The sequence below is a fragment of the Lutra lutra genome, chromosome 6 (assembly GCF_902655055.1).
Source record: "Lutra lutra chromosome 6, mLutLut1.2, whole genome shotgun sequence".
Taxonomy (NCBI): Eukaryota; Metazoa; Chordata; class Mammalia; order Carnivora; family Mustelidae; genus Lutra; species Lutra lutra.
In genome coordinates, this window is record NC_062283.1 from 33,578,481 (window position 1) to 33,598,376 (window position 19,896).

The 19,896-nt window shown below is 51.7% G+C and overlaps 1 protein-coding gene across 2 annotated transcripts in view; it reads left to right on the forward strand.

The window, feature by feature from the left end:
- Positions 1 to 767: 767 nt before the first annotated feature.
- PACSIN1 (protein kinase C and casein kinase substrate in neurons 1) overlaps positions 768 to 19,896 on the forward strand; it is a 55,029-nt gene continuing 35,900 nt past the window's right edge. For both annotated transcript variants that reach the window (XM_047734639.1, XM_047734636.1), the window contains exon 1: positions 768 to 934. The gene's annotated coding sequence lies outside the window, so the exon portion shown is untranslated. The remainder of the gene's footprint in view (positions 935 to 19,896) is intronic.

Consider the following 19,896-nt stretch of genomic DNA (forward strand, 5'->3'; position numbering starts at 1 on the left):
TGAGCAGAGAGCCCGATGCGGGACTCGATCCCAGGATCCTGGGATCATGACCTGAGCTGAAGGCAGAGGCTTAACCCACTGAGCCACCCAGGTGCCCCTAGAAGGGTCTGTCTTGATGACAGCAGGTACGGCAGGAACTAAGGCACGAGGATTAGTGGCTACCCCTTGGGGGGTTAATGGGGGCACTTCTGGGAGAAGCTGATGTGGCGGGGAGGGGAGAGCGCCCCCCCCAAACCACACACACACACACACACACACACCACCCACACCCACCACACACGCACCCGCTCGTACCAGAAGACGCAGGCTTGGGAGAGGCCAGAAACCAACAGACGGACTGTCAGACTGGGCCGGAGGAATGTCCCAGAAGGTGTGGAAAGGGCAGTGAGGGGAGTGGAGCGACACCCCCGCCCCTCCGCCCCCCCCCCTTCCGGGGAGCGCTTGCGGGAGGGCTGGGGAGAGGAGGAAAGAGGGGGTGCACCCGGCGCCCGCCCGTCCGCCGCAGAGCCCCAGTGGCCCAGCCGGAAGCACCCCCGGGAGGCGGCCCGGGAATTGGGGGGGAGCCCCCTGCCCCCCACCCCAGGGGCGCCTGCTAAGCCGGGTGCTGCCTCCCCAGCAGCCTCGGCGCTTCCACCTGCGCAGGCACCGCGCCGCCCTGCGCCGAGCTACCATTGGCTCGCTAAAAATGCCTCTCTAATCTGCGCCCATCTGTGCACGCCTCCCAACATCCCCCCCCCTCCCTCCGCCTCCTCGGCTCTGACCTTCCTCCTTCCCGCAGCCCCGGCGCGGTCCGGAGAGACGCGGTGGCGGCGGCGGCAGCGGAGGCGGCGCAGCTTCCTCTTCCCCCGGGAAGTCGTCCGGGCTTGAGGCCGGCCCCTGACGCTCCGCTCTGCCCCGTGGCGCCACCGATGCTGCCGGGCGCATCTGCCCCCAGGTAGGGGGTTCTGACCCTGGGATCGCCGGCTGCGCAGGGAGAGGGGGGGCCGGTCCGGGAGTGCGTGTCTGCGGCGGGCGCAGAGACTGACGTCTCCCCGGACTGCTGGGGAGGACCCGGCAGTTACCTGGAGAGAAGCGGGCGCGCGGCCGGGGCTGCTTTGCGGGCACCGGGGCTCGCGGGCACCCCCCAGGCGGTGCCAGGATGCCCCTGCGCCGGGCCCCTTGGGAAAGGCAGCTAGCGGTGGAGGCCTTTACCCTGGGGAAAACGCTGGAACTGGGTTCCTTGGGACGAGTCTCTGGCCTGGGGCGGTCTGGGTCCCAGCAGGGTGAGGGGGCCCGCTTGTACCAGCGTGGTGCGTAAGCTATTTATGGCTCAGAGTGGGCTGGGAGAAACACAGCAGTTGATGGCTCTGTGCTCTGTCTGGTTTGCAATTAGAGATATTTTTTTCTGTCCCTCCACCCCTTCCTCTGTAGCTGGGATGGAGGGGGGGAGAGGAGAAGGAGGTGATGCTACATAGCCTGCAAATAAGCACAAGCCGTGGTCTTCCGGGCACCCTCCCCTCCTCACCCCCTAGGCCACTTGCTGCGGGTTGAACTACCTCTCCCTCTTATTTTTGCCTTAGGAGGGCATGACAAGATTCAAAGGTCATCTGGGTGTGAGGGCCTCGCTGGCGAACCCCGGAACCTGGCCAGACCCAGCTTCAAGCCGCAACCACTCCCTGCCCCCATAGCCCAGCTCTGCCCCCCACGTGCAGGGACACATGTGGCTGCTTTTCTCTGGGCAAACCATAAATAACCCAATCCCCAGCTCCCCCAGGGGTGCAAACAGCACTGTCTGTCCGTGATGTTGGAGGTGATGTTGGAGGTTCTGTCCCTTACCCACCTGACCTTCCTGTCACATGCGAATCACCACTCACAAGCTGCCCCTCCCTGAAGCTTTCCATACCCAGGTGAGATACTTGCCTCCTGCCCTGCCTTCCTCGACCTAGTCTGCCTTGTGGTTTAGTTATTTATGTCCCGTCTGTCACCCTCTAGACCAATAGTGCCTTTGGGGCAGGAATCTGTTTGATTCATTTCCATCATTGACCCTGTGCCTGACCAGGGTCTGGCACCGAGTGAATGTTTGTGGAATGAGTGGATGGATGGGTTTGAACTCTAGGAGATAGCTGGTAACCTGTAGGTGGGGACTGAGCCTCCTCTTGGGCTTTCTTTCCATCCCCCAAGACTAAGAGCCACCAAAGTCAGACAGTCCCATTAGGCCCTTTCTGGTCCTGCAACTGATGGGTACCTACGGCATTTGGAGATCAATGGCACAGTCCCGATGACTCCGGAGGGTCTTTCTGGGCCCCTGGTTTGAGGTCTTGGCCTAAGCCAGTTTCGATGAAGGTCTGGTGAAGGTCTGGCTTTACTTAGGCCCCTGGGTTGGCTGGCACTCTCTTCCTGGGGTGCTCAGATCAGACCGTGGGTGTCCGTCTCTGTCCCAGCACTTGGGAAAGTCCTGGTCAACGTCAGGGCATCTGGGAAGGCCCCAGCCGGGCCGCCCTCAGCTTCTGGGGGTCATCACAGTGAGCTTGGGGCAAATCTCACAACTACATTGTTGGGGGAGAGGGGGAGGAAACCCAGCCAAAAGAATAGGCCAAGGGTTCCGGGGTCTGTGAGAGACATTTAGCAGACCTTTCTCCAGCCCTTGCTGCTCCTTTGACAGCCATGCCAATGAGACATTTTTGAGATGTTCTTGTCCTGGCGTTATGGTGGGTGGGTGGGGGGCGGGTAGATCGAGGCCCAGAGAAGGTCAGCAGCAGAGGCAGGGGTGACGCTTAGTTTCTGGCTCCAAGTCCAGTGCTCTCTCCCTGGAGCTCGAGGGAGCTAGGGTGAGGCCTCAGAGTCAGGTCAAGGTGGGATTGTTCTACAACCCAGAGGTTCCCCCTCTCTGGCTTTGTCTTGACCCCTACCTAGTCATGGAAAGAGGAAGAGAGTATGGAAGGGATGCTTCAGGGAGGAGGGGGAGGCAAATGGAGAATGGGTTAGTTAGTGCCTGCTGGGGATCGGCCCTGGAGGGGACTCCAGAAGAGGGTGTGGTAATAGCAGTAAAAACTAACAGCACACGGCATTTGTCACGTGCCAGGTCCTGGTCCAACTATAACTCCTTCAGTCCTCACCATAGCCCGATGAAGTAGGTCCCGTTATTAGCCCCATTTTACCAATGAGGAGACTGAGGCACAGAGAAGTTATCTAAGATCACACAGTTTGTGAAAGTGGAGGAGCTAGGATTTGAACCCAACACAGAGTCTGTGCTCTTCCCCTGTATTCCCTGTTGTGAGAGCAAGAGGGCCGTGGAACTGCCGGCTGGGGCTTGCTGTCTCCAGGGAGATCCAGGTTTCAGGTGCACAGTGGCTCAAGTTCACAGATGGTGGGTGGGCTGTGCCCGATGGTGACTGTGGGTTGTGGCTGCGGAGAATAAGAATCCACATCAGTGAGCAGAAGTGGGACCTTTGTAGGACGCACACCTGACCCTGTGTCGCTCCCCTGCTTCGAGTCCTTCATTGGCTCTCCATGGCCCTGAGGACAAAGGGCAGTCTCATTAATGTGGCCCTGTTGTCTTCCCCAAGTCTGGGTTTCCGCCTTCTTTTTGCCCTCCCTCTGCCCTCCAGCTGCCTGAACTGCTCTCAGTTCCTCAAGTAAGTCATGCTTCTCTCACCTGCAGACCAGCGCACCGGCTGTTCCCTGACTTGAACACTCTCCCTCCTCCTCCCCTCCATGTTCCTTCTCACGCTGACTGGGGTGTGGGGGGTCGGACTGGACTTCTGTTCCTCCCAGAAACTTCCTGACTTGGGCATCTTGCTCACCTCCCCTCACCCAGCACCCTCTGGGGCATTGGGGTGTTGCCCCATCTTCCCACTTCAAGACTTCGAAGTCCAAGGGGGGAGGTCTGTGTTCTGTCCCCAATGTCCCCAGTGACCCCAGCGCCTGGCACCGGGTTGCCCTAGCTCACTTGTAGAATGAATCAGTGTGCATTGGTCCCTCACATCATCAGCCTCAGGACACATAAAGCATTTTTCTTCTCCTGATAGGAGTTGAGGAAACCACTCATGAATTTGCATATAGCCCCCCAGTAAGGATAGGCTCTTGGTAGAAAGCCCTCACTGGAGAAGTAAAACGGCCTGTGGGCCTGGTGGGACGGGGTGGGAGATTTCGCTGATCTGGGAGGAGTCCTCCCGCGGAAACAGGTGGGAGGGATGGGGGAAGAGTGAGTGTGGAGGTGGAATGCTTGGTTGGGTTTTACATTTTTCTGAAGTTTTTTTGAAAAAAAGCTTTTATGTTCTTATTACCAAAGTAAGGTGTGCTTGTTGTGGAAAATTTAGAAAGTACTGGAAAGCCAGCACCACACCCACCTGATGTAGGCACTTTGTGGTTGGTTTCCAACCCTGGGCAGTAGACTGGGGCAGGAATGGGGGTGGGGTGCAGACCGGGGAGGGAGGAGAGGGGAGCAGAGGTGGGGGGACAGGTAGGATAGAAAGTGAAGGGAGGAGTGCAGGTGGGGGAGTGGTCCCTGAGCCTTGCCTGTGGTCAGCCAGGTGGGAAGCAGGCAGAACACGGTGGAGGAAAATGTGGAGCTCCGAAACAGCCCCGCCAGGCAACCTCAGGGGCCCACGGCGAGCTCTGGAGCTAGACTGGCCCTCTGGAGCCAAACTTGGGAACTTGGGCCAGTCAGACCTCTAGACCTCTGCAGGCTTCAGGCACGGGTCGGGGAAGGACTCGCTCTCAGGCGGGTGGCTCTGGAGCAGGCTGCCACCTAAGGGTCATGTGCCCACATCACGCACTCCCCCCACCCCTCACCGGCAGCTGGGGTGAGTGGTAGTGTTTACCCCCAGAAAGAATGGGTAGGAAGGAACTTGCATGATGGGCCAGGGAAGATGTGCAGGAAGCTGGCCCCAGCTGGCTCTGAGGAGATGGGAACTCCAATGCCAGGGAAGTTGGTGGGGCCATCTCTGGGCGGAGAGTGTGCTGTGGGCATAGACGTGATGCTCCTGGAGACTTTTCTGGCTGGGAGGGGCAGCAGGCTGCCTCTGCTCTCTGGGCATGGGGCAGAGGAGGCCCTCGGCCGCTGTTTAAAAATCACTTGATATTAAAATTCTGGCTGGGGGCTGTAGGAGGCTTACGGGATAAAATCGCAGTTATATCCCAGTTACGGGATAAAATGCCCAGTTATATTTGACCTCAGATAAACAACGAATTTGTTTAGCATGAGTGTGTCCTAAATATTGCATGGAACGTACTTGCATAAGAATTTTATTTGCTATTTATCTGAAAGCCACATTTAAGTAGGTGTCCTGTATTTTGAGTTGCTAAAGCTGCCTACCCTAGACCGGGATGGGAAGGAAGAGAGAGAGAGAGAGAGAGAGAAGAGGAGTGGGTGGTCCTAATTTTTTCTTCTTTGGTATTGTGGGAGGGGTCAGTGGATACTTGCCTGAAGTTGACAGTTAAAAAAAAAAAATTAACCTGCCCATTTTTAGAAGTCAATGAGATATTTCAGATTTTGCATCTGTAAACCGTTTACTGTCTAGAGAATGAGTCTCCACTTGTGGATTTGGGTTCCCTAGGGTGGCTCAGAAATAAGAAAGGGTGCGCCCTGTCATTTGTTCAGGAGGGACAAAATGAGAGTTGAGGATCCAGGGCGGAGTCCCTGAATAGTATTAGTTCATTCGAGAAATAAAAGCCTTCATCGTGGGGTGCCTGGGTGGCTCAGTGGGTAAGCCTCTGCCTTCAGCTCAGGTCATGATCTCAGGGTCCTGGGATCGAGCCCCGCATCGGGCTCTCTGCTCGGCGGTGAGCCTGCTTCCCCCTCTCTCTGCCTGTCTCTCTGCCTACTTGTGATCCCTCTCTCTGTCAAATAAATTAAAAAAAAATCTTAAAAAAAAAAAGCCTTCATCGTAATAAACCTCGGATGTGGCGGAGGGTGTGGGAAACCGGGAGAATGGGTTGGCACCGCCTTTCTGACATTAGTGATTGGAGCTGTGACCCGGCAATTTCTCCCACAGGTGCCGTCTTCACAGAGTGCCGAAACAGCTGGGTGGGGATGGTCAGTGCAACAGAGCTACGTGTGCGGCAGGAGGGCTGGGGCATAATTAGGACATCTCTAGCCCGGGCGATTTTAGGCAGCTGTTCAGTTCTTTCATTTGGTCAGTGACTCTCTCCACTGCCTGTCTCCTGTGTGCCAGGCACTGTTATAGATGCTGGGGGACGCTGAGAGAGAACAGATGGTCGGAATGTATGGGCAAGTGAAGGCAAGCGACTTGGTGGAATGATGTATTTCATATGATCCCATTTAAAAAATGTACGTATGGGTCTGTGTGTGCTTATCACATAAAGATGTTTAGAAGCTGCCTATCTGATTTTTATTCGAGCTTACCTCTGCGGGCAGGTAGCAGGAGGCTCAGTGCCAGAAAGGATGGGGAATATTTCCTTCTTCTTTCAGACATCCTGTGCAGTTTGCGTTTTATACAGCAAATGTCATCCCTCATAAAAACATCATTGGGGGGGCGCCTGGGTGGCTCATTGGGTTAAGCCTCTGCCTTCGGCTCGGGTCATGATCCCGGGATCCTGAGATCGAGCCCCGCATCAGGCTCTCTGCTCAGCGGGGAGCCTGCTTCCCTTCCTCTCTCTCTGCCTGCCTCTCTGCCTACTTGTGATCTCTCTCTGTCAAATAAATAAATAAAAATCTTAAAAAAAATCACTGGGGCACCTGGGTGGCTCAGTGGATTAAAGCCTCTGCCTTAGGCTCAGGTTATGATCCCAGGGTCCTGGGATCGCCTGCATGGGGCTCTCTGCTCGGCAGGGAGCCTGCTTCCTCTTCTCTCTCTTCATCTGCCTCTCTGCCTACTTGTGATCCCTATCTGTCAAATAAATAAAATTTTTAAAAAACGTTAAAAAATCATTAAAATTACACTTGATAATAGCTGGGATTTTTCTTAGAAATCTTAAAAAGGTGAGCATTTAAATTTCTTTCCCCTGGGATGCCTGGGTGGCTCAGTCGGTTAAGTGTCTGTCTTTGGCTCTGGTCATGATCTCGGGTTCTGGGATCGAGCCCCACATCGGGCTCCCTGCTCAGTGGGGAACCTGCTTGTCCTTCTCCCCGTGGCCCTCCCCCTGCTTGTGCTCTCTCCCTCTCTCTCAAATAAAGAAATAAAATAAATTTTGAAAAAATAAAAAAAATTAAAAATATTGCTTTCCTCTCAGTTTGATGGCATCTGAGTCAGAGGCTGCCACTTGGGATTACATTTTGATTTGTGGCTGGTTTTGAACTGGTCCCCGCATGGGTTTCTCTCTCCTCTCCTTCCTCGAGTTCCTGGGCTGGATGAGACCTGGAGGGATGGGCATGTGAATGAGGTAAGTCTGGGTACCAGGAAGGCAGAAGCCAAGTTTCCGTGAAACTGGTGATTGGGTGCCCACGGTGTGTGTGGTACTGAGGTGTCTTGGGTTGGGGGGGGGCACAAAGGAGGAAGGTGGGCCCTGGACAGCAACGCCAGGGGGCCTCTGGGGGCCTGAGGTCCACTGACATGGGCCAGGCACAGTTTTGTTTATTCTTGTTTTTGAATTCCTATTTAGTTTTCCTCAGTAATGTTATGAGGTTATCCCCATTTTACAGCTGAGGAAACTGAGGTCAAGTGACTTGCCTGAGGTCACACTGCAGGTAAGTGGCTGAGACAGGATTCACACCCATGCAGTCTGGACCCAGAGACTCTGCTCTTTTTTTATTTTATTTTATTTTTTTTTAAGATTTTTTTTAAAGATTTTATTTATTAACTTGACAGAGATCACAAGTAGGCAAGCAGCATGCAGAGGGAGAGGGGGAAGCAGGCTCCCCGCTGAGCAGGGAGCCCAATGTGGGGCTCGATCCCAGGACTTTGGGATCATGACCTGAGCCAAAGGCAGAGGCTTAACCCACTCAGTCACCCAGATGCCTCTCTGTTCTTTTTTTTTTCTTTTTTAAGATTTTATTTATTTATTTATTTTAGAGCATGGGGAGGGGCAAAGGGAAAGGGAGAGAATCCCAAGCAGACACCTTGCTGAGCGTGGAGTCCGATGTGGGGTTTGATCTCACCACCCTGAGCCAAAAGCAAGAGTTAAACGCTTAACTGACTGAGCCACCCAGGCATCCCTAAAGGCTCTGCTCTTAACCTCTATGCCACGGCACCCCTCTTTAGGGAGCGCAGATAGGCATGCTTGTGAAGACTGAACGTGGTTGACCATGGAAGTTCTTCTCCTTTGGGTAGATCTGGAAGGAAAGGATGGTAGATTTGGAAAGCGCCTTCCAGGCAAAGTGACAACAGGGACAAAGATGCAGGGGTGGGAGCGAGAGCAGTGGGCTGTAGGGTCTGGGGAGGAAATCAGTGCAGGAACCTGAGGGAGGAAGTGACAGATGAGGCTAGGGGGGCAGATGCCAAATACGTTAAGCTATTGGCCTCCTTGGACTTTCCGGAAGAGGTAGACTTGTGGCCTTCAGCCCCCTACTGTCCTGTCTGGCCCTCCCCCGAAGCTATACACCCTATCCCTGGTCCGCCTGGGTCCAGCCTGTGACTGACCACCGGAGGAGGAGAGAGAGATAGCTGAGGCAGAGCAAGAACATGGGTCCAGGAGCAGGGGGGCCCGGGATGATATCCTGGAGGGGCCTTGGGCCATTTGGCACCTTGCCTGGGACTCAGTTTCCTCTTCTGTTTTTTTATTTTGAAACTTTCTATTATGGTGGGGGTGTACCTGGGTGGCTCAGTCATTAAGCGTCTGCCTTCAGCTCAGGTCATGATCCCAGAGTCCTGGGATCGAGCCCCGCATCGGGCTTCCTGCTCAACCTGCTTCTTCCTTTCCCTCTGCCTGCCGCACCCTCTGCTTGTGCTCTCTGTCTGTCAAATAAATAAATAAAATCTTAAAAAAACACTTTCTATTGGAAAATACAAGCCTTTGCAGAAATAGAGGGAGTATGATAATGTACTAATGTACCTACCGTTCAGCTTCAACTTCTCCCAGCTCAGGGCCAGTCTTGTTCTATTTCTGCCCCTACCTCTGCCCCCTCCCAATTTGGACCAAATCCCGGACATCATTTCATCACAAATACATCAAGATGTATCTCGAAACGATAAGGACTTTTCCTAACATAACCGCAATGCCATTATTCTACCTAAGAAGAAACTATAGCTTTATAATGTCACATATCCACCGAGTGTTACAGACATGTCTTCATTTTGTTTTGTCTTGTTTTTGTTTTTTTGCGCTTAGTTTGACTCAGGCTCCAAGTAAGGGCCACACATTGTGACTGGTAGATACGTGTCTTGGTCTCTCTTAGTCGGTAATTTCCCTCTCCAACTTCTCCTCTGTTCTCGGTAGTTGATCTGTTGGAGAAATCAGATTGTTTGTCCTGTAGAATTTCCTACAGTCTGGATTTTGTTGATTGTATCCCCAGGGTGTAGTTTAACATGTCCCTCTGTCCCCTCTGTAAATTGGGTAGTCCGCTGCATCTGTCTTCTGACTCCCCGTGATGCAGTCATCAGGAAACCCCCCTGACTTTACCTTCATGACGCCCGGAATCGAACCTCTGCTCCCCATGTCCAGTGCTGCCCTCCCTTCTGAGCCTGACCGTAGCTTTCCTGCCTTATTGCAGCAGCCTCTACCAGGTCTCCCTGCCTCCCTCTTTGTCCTAGCAGCCAAAGAGACTCTTAAAACCTCAATCAGATCCATCCCTCCTCTGCTCAAAACTTCAATGACTCCCTCGTTTTTGGAAGAAAACCCAAAGTCCTATAAAATGTCCTGTAAAGGCCTTCAAAGCCCTGAGTGACCTAGCTGCACATTCCTCTGACCTCATCACACACCACTCCTTCCTCAGTCACTTCCCGGCCATTTTTTGGATGTATCGGATATCCCCCTGCCTCAGGGCCTTTGCACGGCCATACTCTGGGAAGTGCCTAGCTGCAGAGGTCAGCATGGCTCATGATGTTCACATATCTGCCCATGTCACCTCCTCAGAGAGGCCTTCCCAGAGCATTTCACCTAAAATAGCTGCTGTTAACTGATGAATTATTGAACTTTACATCTGAAACTAAAGATATATTATATACTGGCTAATTGAATTAAAATTTAAAAAAAAAAGCCAAACACGCTGCTGTTATTCTCCATCCCCCACCCCTGCTTTAGTTTCCTTCTTAACACTTGCCCATCTTTGATGTTACAGTCTTGTTGCTTCCCCCCACCCCCACCTATCTGTGAGCTTGGTGAGGGTGGGCAGCAGGATGCAGAAGTCACCTTTCACTCATGTGGCTCTCAAGTCAGCTCCTCTCTTTTCAGCATTTCCTGGAAAATAAAACAATGCTTCAGAGTTTACAAAATACTTCCTGTCCTAAGTCAGATGCTGGGAAGCATAACCCAAGACAAGGATTCCTGGACAAATGATTTACTGCAGGGAAGCCTGCAGAAGGGAGGGAGGGTGTCTGTAGGGCAGGGAAGGTGTGCCTTGAGAGGGGGCAGCAAGCGCTGGGTAGGGCCCCTGCCTGGAGGCTAGGGGCCAGGCTTCTTGGCCCGGCTTACCAGGCAGTCACTGGCTGCCCCTAACCCTGGGGGGAAGGCATAACCTCCCAGGCATCTTGGGTGAGGCTGCCAACTCTCAGGAGTGGGTGGGTGGTGGTACAGGGCCTCCGGCACCCCTCCCCCACTTTCTTTGTATCCATTTGCTGCTCTGAGTCTGGCCATCAGCTGAGAGGAAGGTGTTTATTATTTATTTATTTATTCTTTTTTTTTTTATTATTAAGATTTTATTAAAGAGTGGGAGTGAGAAAGCAAGAGACAGCACGAGCAGAAGGGGAGGAGCAGAGGAAGAGAGAAGCAGGCTCCCCACTGAGCAGGGAGCCTGCGGCTGGATCCCAGGACCCCAGGATCATGACTGAGCCTAAGGCAGATGCCTAACTGACTGAGCCACCCAGGCGCCCCGAGTACTTGGTCATGACCGCTATTTTGTGTCATAGATGAAGCCCAGGTTCCTGGGGGGCAGGACGGTGGAATGACTTGCCTGACGTGGCACAGCCAGGAAGGGGCAGACCTGGGATTTGAACTTCTGTTCTTCCTTGAGTCAGTCTTGGTGGCTTCGGGTTCCTAACATTCCTCTGATACATTCGTTGAGCAAATAGGTATCCCATGACATGTGCTGTACTGAACGGGGTGCTGGCCGTTCCGGGGCGAGTGAGCGTCCACACCCTGCTTACCCTTGAGGAGCCCTGAGCCCCACCTTCTGTAATGACAACACGCAGCACCTGTGGGACACTTCCTGCGCCAAGCACTGTGCTAGATGTCCCCCCCCCCCATGTGGGTTAGCACATGGCAGCCTCACAACACCCTGTTTGGGTGAGCTGGGGCTGCAGAGGGGCTTAAGACTTCGGGTTAGGGTCTCTGGTGACGGCGTGGTGTAGCTGGGATTCACACTGGGTCTAAACACAGCTCTCCCCACTACCACCTGCCCTGCCCCGGCCCCACCCACAGTGGGCTATCTGGTGTCACCTCTATCAGCAGCTCCATCGGACACCAGGCTGCTCCCCTGTCCTGCTCCCCAAGTGTTGGGTGACCAGCTGCCATCTCACCTGCCCCACTTGGCCAGGTCCCAGACAGGGCACCTTGATGGGAAGTCTCCCCCACCCTAGGACCCTGAATTCCTACCTCTGCCTCTTCCCCCAGCCCTTTTATCACTGGCACTGACTGGTGGGGTGGGCCCTTGGACCAGCGTCAGCCAGCCTGGGCATCGGGGGCCCCTCCCCCTCACACCAGCTGGCCCGATAAGCTGCAAAGCTGGCTTGGCCTGGGTGCCCCTGAACGGGGCTGGGGGTGGGGTGGCAAATCACAGCGGGCTTCCTTTGCGCCTCATCACTCCCCAAACAGGGTGGAGATGAGGGAGAAATCAAGTCGCAACATTGCATTAGGTTGTAAGGCTGGGGAGGGTCCCCTCCACCCCGCCTTGGGGATGGGGGTCTGCGACACAGTAGAATGGGGTTGGGGCAGACCAGATTCCCGAGATCCCTGCTGCCCCAGGACCCTTTTCTATCCCATCCCCAGGGGCGCCTGGGTGGCTCAGTGGGTTAAGCCGCTGCCTTTGGCTCAGGTCATGATCCCAGGTCCTGGGTTCGAGCCCCACATCGGGCTTTCTGCTCAGCAGGGAGCCTGCTTCCTCCTCTCTCTCTGCCTGCCTCTCTGCCTGCTTGTGATTTCTCTCTGTCAAATAAATAAATAAAATCTCTATCCCATCCCCAGGCTGCTCTGGACCACTGCTCAGCTGAGCTGGGTGCCAGCGGTCAGGCTCTTTCCCAATTTTAGGCCTTGAGGCTTCCCCCAGGAGCTACACCCAGGAGGGGTCTGTGCCCCCCTTGGCAAGAACTCCAGGAATATTTGTGCAAATTCTGGACACGGAATAGCATGCAAAGCACATGGAAAAAAGCCCATTGCCCTGCTGGTGTGGCTGGTGGAGAAGTTACTCTGCCCACAGCCTGGCCTGGATGCTGGAGTGCTCTGGTCTGCAGGGGAGTAAGATGCTCCCCACAATGGCTGCAGGGGTGCAGGGAAGGGGGGAGCCCTGAGAGCTGTGGCCACCCCACCCTTCCTGCAAGTTAACATCTGATTTCCATCATCTTTTCCTCCTCACCAGATGGTGATTTTCTAATTTGATCATTTTGTTTGCATTAGCTAGACTTCGGTAAAGAACTTTCTCTCTTCATTTATTCTGTTATTCTGAAATATGGTATGTGTAGTAGGATGAAGGCTTGATTCTTTCCCTTTATTTATCAGTTTTAAAAGAAATGAGTTGGGGGAGTGCCTGGGTGGCTCAGTCAGTTAAGGATCTGCCTTTGGCTCAGGTCATGAGCCCAGGGTTCTGGGATCCAGCCCTGCAACAGGCTCCCTGCTCAGCAGGGAGTCTGCTTCTCCCTCTCCCTCTCTGCCCCTCCTCCCACCCACCTTGGGCTTTCTCTCTCTCTCTCTCTCTCAAATAAATTAATAAAATCTTTTTAAAAAATGAGTTGGTGCTCTAGCAACCTCCAAAGGTGAACAGTGAGTATTTTTTCCACTTTAAAATACAAAAGTATATAAAATAGGTTATACATTTTAACAAATCAATATAAAGCCAACATCCAAGTTGCTACCATGTAGGTCAAAACCTGAGAATTGCTCTAGTTGCAAAAGCCCCCCATGCCCTTCTCCCCCACTGGTCCTCCCTCCCAGAGTGACCCACTATCCCGATTAGTGTTATTAACTGCTTTATTTTTGGCTTTACGATGTAAGTAGGCATCCAAAACCAAATAGTTCTGTCTCTCTTTGAATTTTAATTAATAAAATTACTATTCTTTAATAGTTGGGTTTTTTCTTTCTCTTTTTCTTTTAAAGATTTTATTCATTTACTTGACAGACATAGAGCACGAGTTGGGGGAGGTGCAGAGAGGGAGAAGCAGGCTTCCCGCTGAGCAGGGAGTCCAAAGCAGGGCTTGATCCCAGGACCCTGGGATCATGACCTGAGCCAAAGGCAGATGCTCAACCGACTAAGCCACCCGGGTCCCCCTGGCTGAGTTTTTTTCAATTAGCATTTTCTTTTTACCATGCATCTAGAGTGTTCTTTGTAGTAGTGATTCTTTCATTTTTTCCTTGTTGTATAGCGTTCTGTATGTGAACAGACCCTTATCCAGACTAGCATTTACATAATCAAGGTTGTTTCTGATTTGTGGCTATCGTGAAGATTGCTGCTCTGAATGTTCTCTGAATAAATCACTCATGCTCTTTTTTTTTTTAATTTAAAGATATTTATTTATTTACTTGAGAGAGAATGAGGGAGAGGGAGAGAAAGAGAACACAGAGGGAGAAGCATGCTCCTGGCCGAGCAGGGAGCCTGATGCGGGGCTCCATCCCAGGACCCCAAGACCATGACCCGAGACGAAGGCAGATGCTTAATTGGCTGAACCACCCAGGTGCCCCCGCACTCATGCAGTTCTGCAGGGTATATACCTAGGAGTGGAATTGCTGGGTCATGGGGTCTATCTTCAAACTTACTGGATAGGGCTAAACAGTTACCCAAAGTGGTTCTACCAGTCCCCACACATACAAGCAGCATGTGCTGGATCTCAGTGCCCCACATTCTTCTTCTTCTTCTTTTTTTTTTTTTAAGATTTTATTTATTTATTTGAGAGAGAGAGAGAGAGAGTGAGTGAGCATGAGAGGGGAGAGGTCAGAGGGAGAAGCAGACTCCCCGCTGAGCAGGGAGCTCCATGTGGGACTCGATGCTGGGACTCCAGGATCATGACCTGAGCCAAAGGTAGACGCTTAACCAACTGAGCCACCCAGGCACCCGGTGCTCCACATTCTTGTAGACATTTGGTTATGAACAGACTTTTAAAGCTATTTTATATTTTGATTTTAATTATCATTATGGATTTTTATAAACTTGATGAGTTTCAGTCCTTGTATTCGTTACCCTCAATGATGCTTAAGTTGTCTCACCTTTGGCCAGTGGGAGCCTCTTCAAGTTGTCTCTGGCATCCTTTTCACACAAGTGAACTGGTGCTTGGAAGTGTCCTTGCTTTCTGGAATGAAGATGTTCTAGGCTCCTCGGAGCTACAATCAGACATTTCTTCAGGGAGCTCTGGGTCATTATATATATATATATATATATATATATATATATATACACACACACATATATAGGTGTATACACACACACATATATTTTAAATTGCAATATAATTCTATATCATAATTTCATCCCTTTTAAAATGTACAATTTGGGGGCGCCTGGGTTGCTCAGTCATTAAGCGTCTGCCTTCAGCTCAGGTCATGATCTCAGGGTCCTGGGATCAAGCCCCATGTCAGGCTCTCTGCTCAGTGGGGAGCCTGCCTCTCTCTCTGCCTCTGCTGCTCCCCCTGCTTGTGCACTCTCTCTCTCTAATAAATAAATAAAATCTTAAGCAAAAATAAAATGTACAATTCAGTGGCTTTTAAGCACATTCACAAAGATGTGCAGCATCACCGCTGTCTAATTCCAGAACATCCCATCACTCCAGAAAGAAACTGCATGCCCTTGAGCACTTACTCCTCAAGCTCCGGGCAACCACCGATCTCCTCTCTGTCTCCATAAATCCACCAATTCTGAATAACAAATGCCTAGACAGTAAATGGACTCACACGAGATGTTTCTGACTGGCTTCTTTCATTTAGTGTACTGTTTCTTTCTTTTTTTTTTTATTTTTAAGATTTTATTTATTTGACAGAAATAGAGATCACAAGTGGGCAGAGAGGCAGGCAGAGAGAGAAAGGGAAGCAGCCTCCCTGCTGAGCAGAGAGCCCAATGTGGGATTTGATTCCAGGACCCTGAGATCATGACCTGAACCAAAGGCAGAGGCTTAACCCACTGAGCCACCCAGGCGCCCCCAGCGTACTGTTTCTAAGGGTCACACATGTTTTAGCCTGGGTCAAGACTTCCTTTTTATGACTGGATAATATTCCATCGTTTGGCTATCCACATTTTTAAAAAAAGATTTTATTTATTTATTTGACAGAGACAGAGAGATCACAAGTACACAGAGAGGCCCGCAGAGAGAGGGGTGGAGCAGGCTGCCTGCCAAACAGAGAGCCCAGTGCGGGACTTGATCCCAGGACCCTGGGATCATGACCTGAGCCGAAGGCAGAGGCTTTAACCCACTGAGCCACCCAGGTGCCCCCGGCTAGCCACGTTTTATCCACGCATCCAGTAATGGACATTTGGACAATCCACCTATTGGTTGTTATGAATAATGCTTCTAGGAGCATTTATGTACAGGCGGACATAGGCTTTCATTTCTCTTGGATCTATACCCAGAGTCACATGGTAAATCTACCTGTAACTTCTTGAGGGTCTGCCAACCTGTTGTGCAGACATTTCACGGAAAACATTTCCCATGAAATGTTCACGTTCCACCAGCAGGTGCACATTTCCATGGGCAGGGAATGAACGATCCAGTTTCTTCTCATCCTTCCCATCTTTTTGATCATAGCCATCTATTGTCCATCTTTTTTTTTAAGATTTTATTTATTTATTTGACAGAGAGAGATCACAAGGAGGCAGAGAAGCAAGCGGGAGAAGGGGAGCAGGCTCCCTGCTGAGCAGAGAGCCCAATGTGGGGCTCAATCCCAGGACCCTGAGATCATGGCCTGAACCGAAGGCAGAGGCTCAACCCGCTGAGCCACCCAGGCACCCCTAATGTCCATCTTTTTGATCATGGCTGTCCTTGTGGCTGTAAGGTGACATCTTCTTGTGGTTGTGATGGGCATTTTCCTAATGACGAAGGATGCTGAGCGCCTTCTTCTGAGCTTATTGGCCTTTTGTATATCTTCTTTGGAGAAATGTCTTTTCACATCTTTCCCCAATTTTTAATTGGTTACTTTGTCTTTTTATTGATGAGTTTTTATAGTTCTTTATATATTCTAGATATGAGACACTTATCAGATATATGACTTGCAAATTTTTTTACTCATTTCTGTGATTTGCCTTTTCTCCATGGATCCATTTAATGAGGAATGGTAATTAAAGACTCAGTCTGGGGGCGCCTGAGAGGTGGAACACTGTTTTATAGGAACACTGAGGGGTGTGGGGGGGGTGGTTTGCCCAGGGGCACCCAGTTGCTATGTGACTATGGGGCACCAGAGTCAGGTCCCCATTTTAGTTCCCATTACTCCTCTTGGGGTCCTCACCCTAGTCCAGCCCACATCCTTCAAGCCCCCAGACCCAACCATTCTCTTTACTTCTGTGCCTCCAGCTCTGCTTTGTGGCTCTCAACTTTTCCTCTTTCAAAGAAAAGCTTCTCTGGTTGCCCAGCCCAGAGGGCTTGTCTGGGATGAGCTCCTGTGGCCCCAGGAGGTGGAAAGTTGCGTTGTCTGGTGCACTGGATGCATTTCCAGTGGTCAAATTTGGGAAAAACCAGATATACCCAAGATAAAGAGTTTCCTTTATGCGGGACTCATCAGTGCCTTTAATCTACTCTTGTTTATTGTGAATGTCAAGGTATTTAATTGCCAAAACTTAGAAGCAAACCAAGAATAGGTGAATGGATAAATAAACCTGTATGTCCAGACAATGGCATACTATTCAGGACTCAAAAGAAATGAGCTATCAAGCCATGAGAGCCATGGAGAAGCCTTAGAGAAATTAATAAGTGAGAGAAGCTGGTCTAAAAAGGCTACATACTTTGTGATTCCAACTACATGACATTCTGGAAAAGGCAGAACTTAACAGAGACAATAAAAAGATCATGGTTGCCAAGGGTTTGGGGAAAGGGAGGGAGGGTGAGAGGGATGGGTGGGTCAATAGATAGAGCACAGGGGACTTTCAGGGCAATGAAATGGTAGACGGATACGTGTCATTACATGTCAGCCAAAATCTGCAGAATATACCACACCAAGAGCAAACCCTGATGTAATGTACGGACTTTGGTTGGTAATGTTGTGTCAGTACTGGTTCATTGATTACAACAAGCACACTGATGGGACATTCGTGGGAGGGGAAATGAGGGAGTAGGATATGTGGGTATTCTCTGTATTTTCTGCTCAGTTTTGTTGTGAACCTAAAACTGTTCTAGAAATAAAGTCTATTAATTGAAAAAAAAAATAACATCAGGGAGTGATGAGTGTTACAAAGGAAAAATAAAACAGAAGGGGCTAGGGAGTGACAGGGGTGGACTGGCGATTTTAGATGGGTTAGGGGTCAGAGACATGAATTAGAGATGTAACAAGGCAAGGAAGTGAGCCTTGTAGACATCAGCGGAGGACCATCCCAGCACTGGGAAGGTGCATACAAAGACCCTGGGGCAGGAAAGAGCCTGAGGTGTGTGAGGGACACAGAAGGGACAAAGTGCCTGGAAGGGAGAAGGGGATGGGGGAGTGGCTGGAGGTGAGAGTAAACACAGAGGTTAGGGCCCTCCATTTCCCACCTGTGGGCAACGCAAGCCGCTGGAACTTGTTCTCAGTGAAATGGGGAGTCCCTAGAGGGCTTCTGTGGGAGGGTGACAGGTCAAAATTGTATTTATAATTTAAAAAGGGGAGTGTCTGGCAAATAGATGGAAGGGGGCAAGGGTGGAAGGGAGAACTTTTAGGGGGCCGCCCTGTCCTACAAGCGAGAGATACCGTCTGTGTCAGAGGGGGTACAGAGTATCTGAGGGGAGAGTCACTGGAATGTGGGGGTGAGGGAAGAAGAGGAATTTACATGGTTGGTTTGAGCATTTGGGTGAACAGTGATGTCATTTTGGGGGATGGAGATGGACAGGGTTGGAGTTGACTCCAGGGCAATCAAGAGTTCTTTGGGGACAGGTCAGCTTGTTGGACATCCAGATAGGATGCTGGGGAGGTTGGGTTTATGAGGGTGGAGTTGGGTGCTGGAGTTGGGACTAGAAATATAAGGAGGGGTACATTTAGAGCCATGGTCCCAGAGGAGATCTCTTGGAGAGTAGATCTGCCTGAGAAAGAGAAGAGGCCCCAGGGACCGAGCCCTGGTGTGTGGGCCACAGGGAGTCAAGGAAAGATGGCAGCAAGAGTGTGGTGTCCGAAGCAGAAAGGCCACAGGGTCAGGGCTGATGGGGTAGCAGTGGGAGGGGGATTAGAGTGGGGCTGGGCCTTTGGTACCGTGGGGGCCAGTGGTGACCAGTGAGGGCCACAACCTGATTGGTGGGGATTTGGGAAGGAGGGCCTGCGGACAGCCTTCCCAGAGTGTCCTCCATGAGCTGCAGGAGCAGGGTGGGGTGCCTGGGAGGCAGACTTTGGGGTGGGTGGGGGCCGAGCGAGTGCGGGGGTGTTCTCGGCAGACTGCTCCCATTTTCTCCTGACGAAGGCAGCAGCGTCAGCTGGGAGCGAGGAAGGAGGAGGTGTTGTGAAACATTGGTCTCCGTGGCAGATCTCACAGCCGCCCTGTGAAGGAGGTGCCATCATCCCAGCCTTGCAGAAAATGAGAAACGAGAAAATGGGCCCAAGGGGAATTGCCAGAATGGGGCAGGACCAAGATTGAAATGGGATCTGCTGGGTTCCCAGGGCGCTCCCTGGGTGTCCATACAGGAGTGTAGACATCGGGTGTGAGTCTACACCCCACTTGGCCACCCTCCCCGCTTAGGGCAGCCCTTCCCCCGCACGGTGGGCACCAGGGCCCAGACAGGGGAGGTGACTGCCCCAAGATCGTACAGAGGGGCACAGGGTGGACGCAGTGGACTCCCCCAGAGCCAAACCTGGGCCAGAAATCCATTGGGCATCTGGCCTCCATGTGCTCCCACCAAACGGGACCGTGATGAACGTTTGGGCCCCTGGATGGATATCCATTTGGACCCTGTGTTTAATAGTCCTTGAACTGCCTGCGTATTCTTCCTTCTCCAGTGATGCTAACCCAGAGAAATGGCTTGGAAAGTCCCTCTGGGGAGGGATTGGTCAAATTCTTATCACATATATTTGTTCTGGGGTCACAGGGCCCTTCCTTGTGGGGACCTGGTCTCTCCTTCAGTCACTTAGATCTGAAACCTTGCTTAGGTCTGGAAATCGGGCAAAGGATCATTAGTCTTATTGATCCTCAGGCCTTGGTTTCTTTTTTTCTCTTTTTTTTAAAAAACATTTTATTTATTTATTTGACACAGAGAGATCACAAGTAGGCAGAGAGGCAGTCAGAGAGAGAGAGAGAGAGGAGGAAGCAGGCTCCCTGCCGAGCAGAGAGCCCGATGTGGGGCTCGATCCCAGGACCCTGAAATCATGACCTTAGCCGAAGGCAGAGGATTTAACCCACCTGAGCCACCCAGGCGCCCCCTTGGTTTCTTTTGATTCTGTAGAGGGGACAGTGTCCTCGATGCCTGCACATCTAGCTTGCCCCGGGGCCACTGGGTTCTGTTAACCATTCCCATAGCCCTGCGAGTCAGGCTAACCCAGCCGTGGCTCTGACCTTGCCTGTAG